Source organism: Equus caballus, chromosome 26, assembly GCF_041296265.1.
Source record: "Equus caballus isolate H_3958 breed thoroughbred chromosome 26, TB-T2T, whole genome shotgun sequence".
In the NCBI taxonomy this organism is placed as follows: domain Eukaryota; kingdom Metazoa; phylum Chordata; class Mammalia; order Perissodactyla; family Equidae; genus Equus; species Equus caballus.
Genome location: NC_091709.1, coordinates 24,179,127 through 24,187,050, shown reverse-complemented (window position 1 = coordinate 24,187,050; position 7,924 = coordinate 24,179,127). Strand labels below are relative to the sequence as shown.

At 34.5% G+C, this 7,924-nt stretch overlaps 1 non-coding gene across 1 annotated transcript; it reads right to left on the bottom strand.

Annotated features, from left to right (window-relative positions):
- Positions 1-2,890: 2,890 nt before the first annotated feature.
- LOC111770867 (U6 spliceosomal RNA) lies at positions 2,891-2,997 on the bottom strand. Its single transcript, XR_002804302.1, has one exon. It is a non-coding gene; the product is annotated as a U6 spliceosomal RNA (small nuclear RNA).
- Positions 2,998-7,924: the final 4,927 nt, after the last annotated feature.

Genomic DNA, 7,924 nt, shown 5'->3' with positions numbered 1-7,924 from the left:
CATCTCTCCATTCTCCTAAGGTTTCTTTTCATGTGTGTATTCCCAAAGCTTTGCAATTCCCAGAGATCAATCCCTTGCCAGCTAGTCACCTCACTCCATATCTCTTCTGCAATGACTTAGATGTTACAGTATTTTCCAATGATCTTCAAACTCATATCCTACTGAGGAAATGTGCCATAGTTATCCCAAAGTTTGCTTTACAAATACCTCGTTTCCTTGTAAATATTATCCTTCTTTTATAAGGCGTATTTCTGTCGCCGATATTACCTCCACCCAAGCCACAAGATCAGATATACATAACTCTTCTCTTTAATATCTGATATCCAAGCAATTAATCAATCATAGTGTACCATTTAAATATTTCTAAAGTACATTTCCTCTTTTCTGCCTCTGCTGCCTCTAATCCAGCCCTGCTGCTGGTCCATGTGCCCTTGTTTCCAGAAGGTTTATATGGTCAATTGAGTCATATGTACAGAGGTCAAAGATCATGAGGATTGACAATCACTGGATTTGGTACTATGGAGGCCTCTGAGAATGTGTGAGAGACTAGTTTCAGCAAAAGTGGGGACAACCTCTAGAAATTTATTAACAAATGGGTGATGAGGTCTTGAAGAAACCAACATGGTTGTAAGGTAATGGAGAGAGGTAGAGGCTTAGCTTGTTGTGGCAAAACGTTGGAGGGAAATTTTAGTTTGCAATTTATTGCTTTGTTTTTTTTTTTTTTTTTTTAGATAGGAGAAACTTCAATTTGGGGGAGGTTTATGATAAGTAGCCACAGTGGGAGAGCATTGTTGGGGGGAAAAAAGCAACAAATGATAACAACAATGAATTAGGATTCTGGAGATGGATGTTAAGAAGTGGATCTGAGAAAACTAAAGTTTAGTCTACAAGTTTTTCTGAGATAAAAATATAGAGGAAATGTAAAAATTTTAGGTCAAAAGGAAGGAAATAAAATGCATTGATCATCATTTGGACATTTACATATTATTCTGTGATGTAGATGTAACATAATTTATTTAGCCATTCTTTGATGTTTTATATTTGGATGTATACTGTATTCATAGTTTTTACTTTTCCTTTTTTTTTGGTCATTATGGAAAATGCAGTAAATAAATATCTTTACAAATAAAGCATCAAATAAAAGTGAATTTCGTTTCAAGGGATAGAATATAATTGATAGGTAAAAATGTATATAAGCATTTCTAATTTAATATGTTTCTAAATGCTTTTCAAAAGTTTGAACCTGTTCACATGATTCATCCTGCATAACTGCAATGTTATACCCTTTGGCCAACATCTCCCCATTTCCCGTGACCCCCAGGCCCCCAGCCCCTGGCAACCATCACTCTATTCATAAACCGCTTTTATGAATTTGACTTTTTTAGGTTCCACATATAAGTGAGATCATGCAATATTTGTCTGTATTTGTCTTATTTCGCTTAGCCTAATGTCCTCCAGTTTCATCCATGTTGTTGCAAATGGCAAGATTTCCTTCTTTGTTAAGGCTGAATAACGTTCCACTGTATGTATATACCACGTCTTTATCCATTCATCTGAGTGCTCTCACTTTCCCCCATGGGGGAAATTGCAGGCCAAGAGAGTCTCTCTTGGAAATGAGCTGTGCCGCCTTGGGGGAGAGGCGATGAGGGTAAAGTGAAACTGTTCTTACCGTCTTCAAAGTGTCTATTCTCAATTTTTTTTTTTTTTTAAGATTTTAGTTTTTTACTTTTTCTCCCCAAAGCCCCCCGGTACATAGTTGTATGTTCTTCGTTGTGGGTCCTTCTAGTTGTGGTACTTGGGACGCTGCCTCAGCGTGGTTCGAAGAGCAGTGCCACGTCCGAGCCCAGGATCCGAACCAATGAAACCCTGGGCCGCCTGCAGCGGAGTGCGCAAACTCAGCCACTCGGCCACGGAGCCAGCCCTCTCAAAATTTTTTACTTCAACACGGTGCTGAGATCTCTCCCCTGGCCTCTTGGGCTCCCACAAAGGTGCTTTCATCTGTGGGCGATTGTCAAGATCCGTGTTTCTGTGAGGGGAGGAGAGCTGAAACCTCCTGTCCCTCCATTTTGCTGATGTCACTCTCTCCCAATATTCAGAATAGGTACTTTAAAACGTTACCTCTGCCTGCCCAACGTCATAATCTATCTTTCCATTGTTCAGATCTTCTATTATGTTCTTTAGTGAGAGTTCATAGCTTCTATACTTTGTATGTGTACCTTTTTTTTTTTTTTTTTTTTTTTAAACTTCAGGCTTTATTGAGTGACTGATTTCATCCCTTTTGATCTGCCTTTTCTTCAAGAACATTATTCCCCAGGAGATCCAGGTTCCTCTAGTTGTTTTCTTTGTGTTGTTTCTAGTTCTTCTAGTCTTTTGCGAAGTAGAGAGAGTTCCCTTTGATGCTGTTCCTCCTGCATATGAGGAGGAAAGGATAGTTCCATGCCTGGAACCATGGTTGATGACTGAAAGCTAACAGGATTGATGGATGCTGTTGGAGGTATGTTAGGAACCAAAATTAAACTTCGAAATCCATTATGTCTTCTCTGTAAATCCTTTAGTCTTTTTTGAAGCCTTGTATAATCTTCAAATGGAACATTTTGTCTGTTTAACACGATTTTCTGTTTCCAATTCTTCTCTCTTTGCCTCCAAGATTTCTACTTTCTCCTGCAGTCTCTTCAATTTGTTTTCATGAAGAGATTTTCTCTTTTTCTGGGCAATTGCAGCTCGCTACACTTTCTCGTTAGCTTGATTATACTTTTCTTCTCTGTCAGTGATACGTTCACGAAGCTTATGCTTTTCTTCCAACCACAGTATCTGTTTCTCTTCCAATGTCCTATCAGAAGAATGTATTTTAACTCTTAGGATTAAACAGATATTACCACAAGTATAATCAAAAAATATGGAACGCTTCACGAATTTGCATGTCATCCTTGCACAGGGGCCATGCTAATCTTCTCTGTATCGTTCCAATTTTAGTATATGTGCTGCCGAAGCGAGCACTACCTTTTTAATTTTACTTACTGCTAAGAGTTTTATCCTTATTTTAAAATGCATATTTCATCGTTTGCACTTCTACATCCCTGATAATATATAAATAAATATTAATGCTTGTATATTTACCTTATATTAAGCTATTTTAAAACTTTAATTAATTTTATTGTTAATGCAGATAATTAAAAACTATGGTCACTTTAATGTTCCAGATGGAATATGAAAAATATGCTTTTCAAGGGGAATGAATATAAGTCCAAATTGGTATATTTTACTTGGTGCAATGTTGAATTTATAGAGATGATTGTAATTATTTGTTAGGTTTTGTTTTTGACTATTTTTTACTTATTTATTGTTATTATCCCTTTAACTTCTCAACCTCAAGATTATAATAATAAATACAATACAGAGTTTATTGTTAGTATTCAAATATAACTGATGTATTTTATAGTGAATAGCAGTTTTCAAGGAAATTTCATAGTTATATTTTGTTTCATCTTTTCAAAAGCCAAAATATTTGGCAAGTGTAACTCTGCTCATTTTCCAGATAACAGAACAAAGTTTTAAGAAATTTGAAGTATTTGTCCGTGATCATGCAATTAATGAACATTAGAACTTGATTTTCAGTCCACCTCTGAATATAAATCCAGTGACCTCCCTATGAAATCCTATATTTTGAAGTTTATCTTTATAATTACATTTTATATCTCCTGTCACTGTATATTTCATAGAATCAGGAAATGTATTTCATACTTTCATTCATATTCAATAAAGTTATGATTTACTTCAGAAGCAAAATAATTTACAGAATTTGAAAATAAAATTTACAAGGAAATTTTTAAAATATTGATCTTTCATTAAAACAGTTTTTGATTAGATGTTACCTATAGATTTTCATTCTAATAATTTTTATTTTTAAGTTAAAAACATATTTTAAAAGAAAAAAGGCTGTTGTTGCTAGAAAAGGAAGCATAGTGTATCTTGGTCTAAATGATGGCATAGATCAGAATATTGTTTACTATCAACTAACAAAAATAATTATAAAAAGATCGAAAATATATTTTCCATTTTAAAATAGCCCCAGGTATTTCCTAATTCAATGAAAATATCTTAAGGACAAACTTATCCCAAGCAAACAGTTCTAAGCTCTGGTTGTTTTTATTCACTCTTCTCTTTGAAAACTTAGTCTATCTATTATTTTCTCTGGAGTTTTATTTGATGGAATATAAAATATTGACGGTATGTAATGGACACATTCATGAAATACACTAAATTTCAGCACCTATGAACTTTCAAAAGAAAGTGTAGCTTCATGAAAAGCATGTGGATTTGGGACTCAGATAAATTTAGGTTTTAAATATGGACCTACCAGTTACCAGTTTGGCCATCCTAGATATGATACTTAAGCTTCCTAGGTCACCGTGCCTCTGTTAGGAATATACTCAGCTGCATGTTACAGAAACATCATCAAAACAAAAAAATGGCTTAAACAGAGGACAGATTTATTTTTCTTCCCGTGTGCAGAGCAGTTTCCAGGCCTTCTCATCAGCTACTCTGTCTGGGTTCCAACGAGGAAGAAGAGGGCCTGACAAAAGGAGGAGAAGAAGAGAACTCCAGAGTGTCCACCCTAATCCGATACACAAGAACCAGCTGCAGAGTCATTACATACCGCACGGGAAGCTGAGATTTCATGTCTTTGAGTTGGCACTTTGTTGTCCCATCCAAGTAATGGCAGTGATCCTAAGGAGGAACACGAGAATGATTGTAAGGTGGGTGACAGTCTGCCACACATGATCTTCCACTGTAATGAGGGATACACATTCCAGACTCATAAAAATAAAACAAGAATTATTAGACAAAAAGTTTTAATTCCTTATATATGTGATTTTCAAAGGCTGAAAGTTTTAAACTTGTAAGTATTTACTCATTATAGAATATGTCTCAGAGATTAGCAAAGGGGATAAAAGTGAGGTTTTAATAAAAGCCTACAAAACTTATATCACTAATTGAATAGGTTTGGGAGTTTTCTGATTTATTTATTTATTTATGCACAATTATTTGTTCCATGCCTATATATGCTGGGCACTGGAGACCCTGAAGATACAGCACTGAACGAAATAGAAAACAATTCCTACTCTCGTGGATCTTATAGTCTAGAGTCCCCCTCACGTCATTTATCGAATAATCAATGTTCCTCAAAATAATATGCAATTCCGCTTAAATTCCTAAATGTACATGGCTCTGCTTCTGTACACAGACACTATGAAGTCACATTGATCTTTGACAGGTTTTATTAAAATCTAATAGGGGAAAAGTGATTATGTCACCTGAATGAGTTTCCTGTTGCTATTGTAACAAATTTCCAAAAACTTAGTAGCTTAAAACAACAGAAATTTATTCTCTCACAGGTCTAAGGGCAGAAGTCTGAAATCAGTATCACTGGGAAAAATCAAGTTTTAGCAGGTATCAAGCCCTCATGAGACTCTCAGGAGAATTCAGTCCTTGCCTCTTCCAGCTTCTGGTGGCTGCTGGCATTCCTTGGCTTATGGTTGCATCTCTCCAAGCTCTGCCTCAGTGGTCACATTCTTCCTCTTCTTGTGTATGTAGAAAACTCTCTCTACGTCTCTCATATAAATGTTCAAGTGACTATACTTGGACCCACCTGAATAATCCAAGATAATCTTGTTATCTCAAGATCTTAATTTAACCATATCAACAAAGACCCTTTCTTTTTGAGACATAAAATAGCATTCACAGGTTCCAGGAATAAGGATATGATATCTTTAGGGTCCATTATTCATTCTACCACATCATTGTTTTAATTTGAATTGGCTTGTTGAGATTGTGTATTTATTTTTGTTTTTATTTTCTAGTTTTTGTCCTTTGTGTAGTGTCATGTCAATGACTTGTGTTTAAATTCTATTGCTCTGTTCATCTTTTCCTTTACATATTAGAGATTTTAATACTATCATATGTTGCAAATACTTTCTTTTCTTTCCATGTTGTCTTTCAGTCTCTTTATGAAAGTTCTTTTACTAAGCACAGATTGAGAACCTCACCACCATGGTTCAAATTTTTCTCTCCCCCTTACTAGCTGTGTGACCTTGACTAAAATATTTTGTCTTTTTATATTTTCCTAGTAAAGTAGGTAAATCTAAGACAAAGGTTAAATATGATGTTGTTAAAAGTGTGCTAAATTTTTTCAGTAAATAGAATACCGTAGATTGAATTTTCCTTAGATTCACGGATATAATTTCATGTTTAAATAGTTACTGAGGAAAATTAATGTATTCCAAAATTATCTTAATTCAAATTACTTGGAAAGTACTCACTTTGTCAAAGTTTGAAGTAGAAAGTGTAAAGGAAAAAGGCAACCCAAAGCTGCCTCCTAAACATTATATAAATAGTCAAAATAATTTGTAAGAGATAATAATTATACAATCTTTATAAATATTATATAAGATCAAATTTTTATTGTCATGATTGAGTCACATCCATCTCTATACACCCTAACTAATTTCTGTTTCAATAAACATAGTCAAGTGTCCATTAACTACCAACTAGTTTAGTGTTCTTAAGATGCTTCTGGTCCTTAATTTCAGCAATGCCAATATGGTCAAAATAGCTCTATCTAATTATCAGTTATTTAATTCATTTGTAATGTTTTCATAAATAGTATATAAAATAATATCACAAAAATGGACAGGGAAAACTATTAGGTATACTTAGGTTTAAATTATTATTTCGTATAATTATAAAGAAAAAAATTAAATATATACAAATTGGATAAAAGAAAAGCAGTATGTCTAATAAAGTAGGAAAAGAGAAAAGACAAATACATAAATTTAGAGTAATTAATTCCAATATACTCAAAGTAACTGCATGTAGCACTTTGATTCACTGGCTGGTTATAATCTTTGCATATTTTTTCACCTGATAAAGAAGAAATTGAAAATGCAAGTCAGCCAATGGTCAACTAAGAATAAAGAGAAAAGAAGCTGTAAATCCCTGTGAGAGAAACACAAAACACAAGCCTTGATAATTCAAGTAATGTTCCTCTAGAGGGCTTCTCAACCTCCACACTATTGACACTTTCGGTCAAAAAATTATTTGTTGTGGGGGCTTCCCTGTGAACTTGGGGATGTATTGCAATGTACATGGCCTTCACTTTTTAAATGCCAGTATAACACATCACCTAATCCCTTACGACAACCAAAACTGTCTCCAGACATTGCTAAATGTCCCCTGGGGGAAAAATCACACTCTTTGAGAGCCATTAATGTAGATAGTAGAATTTTGCCATAATAACAAGGACCTTGGAATGAAAACCATAGCATAATTCGGTTAAATCAGCGGTTACTTACATAATTTATGCTATTATTTCCAGATTACTGAAAGTGAAAGCCAATATGTCTTATTTCCTGGCATTATTTAAAAAAAAATCTTATAAAGGTTTAAAGGACTTATTGATTTTAAATCATGCTCTTCTGAGTTTATGTCTTTGAGAGCTGTAGCTAGTTAGGAAGTGATACACATAATAAAACATAATGTTCTGAAAATTCAAGGCAAGATTGGGTTTCGGACTAAAAATTAGTGATGTTCAGTGTTAATTGTTCTAACACTGTACTTGAAACACCTCTTCAAGGAAAGAATAATTTACAATTTCACACAACATAAATCTAGAAACCAAAAGACAAGGGAGAACCATTTTAATAGAACTATTTGACTGTACCCATTGGAATTATTTTCTACTGGAATGTGTAATTTTCCTCTGCTTCATGTTTTCTTCCCAGAACCCTCCAAAGAGCCATATTTCTGCCCTTTTTCTATTCTGTGCCATTCTTTCCCCAGGGAATAAATGTGACTTCTCAGATTGGTGAGAAGGAACTGAGCCTGGGCAGATCAGCCCCTTCTCTTTCCATTTTCTGATGACCTT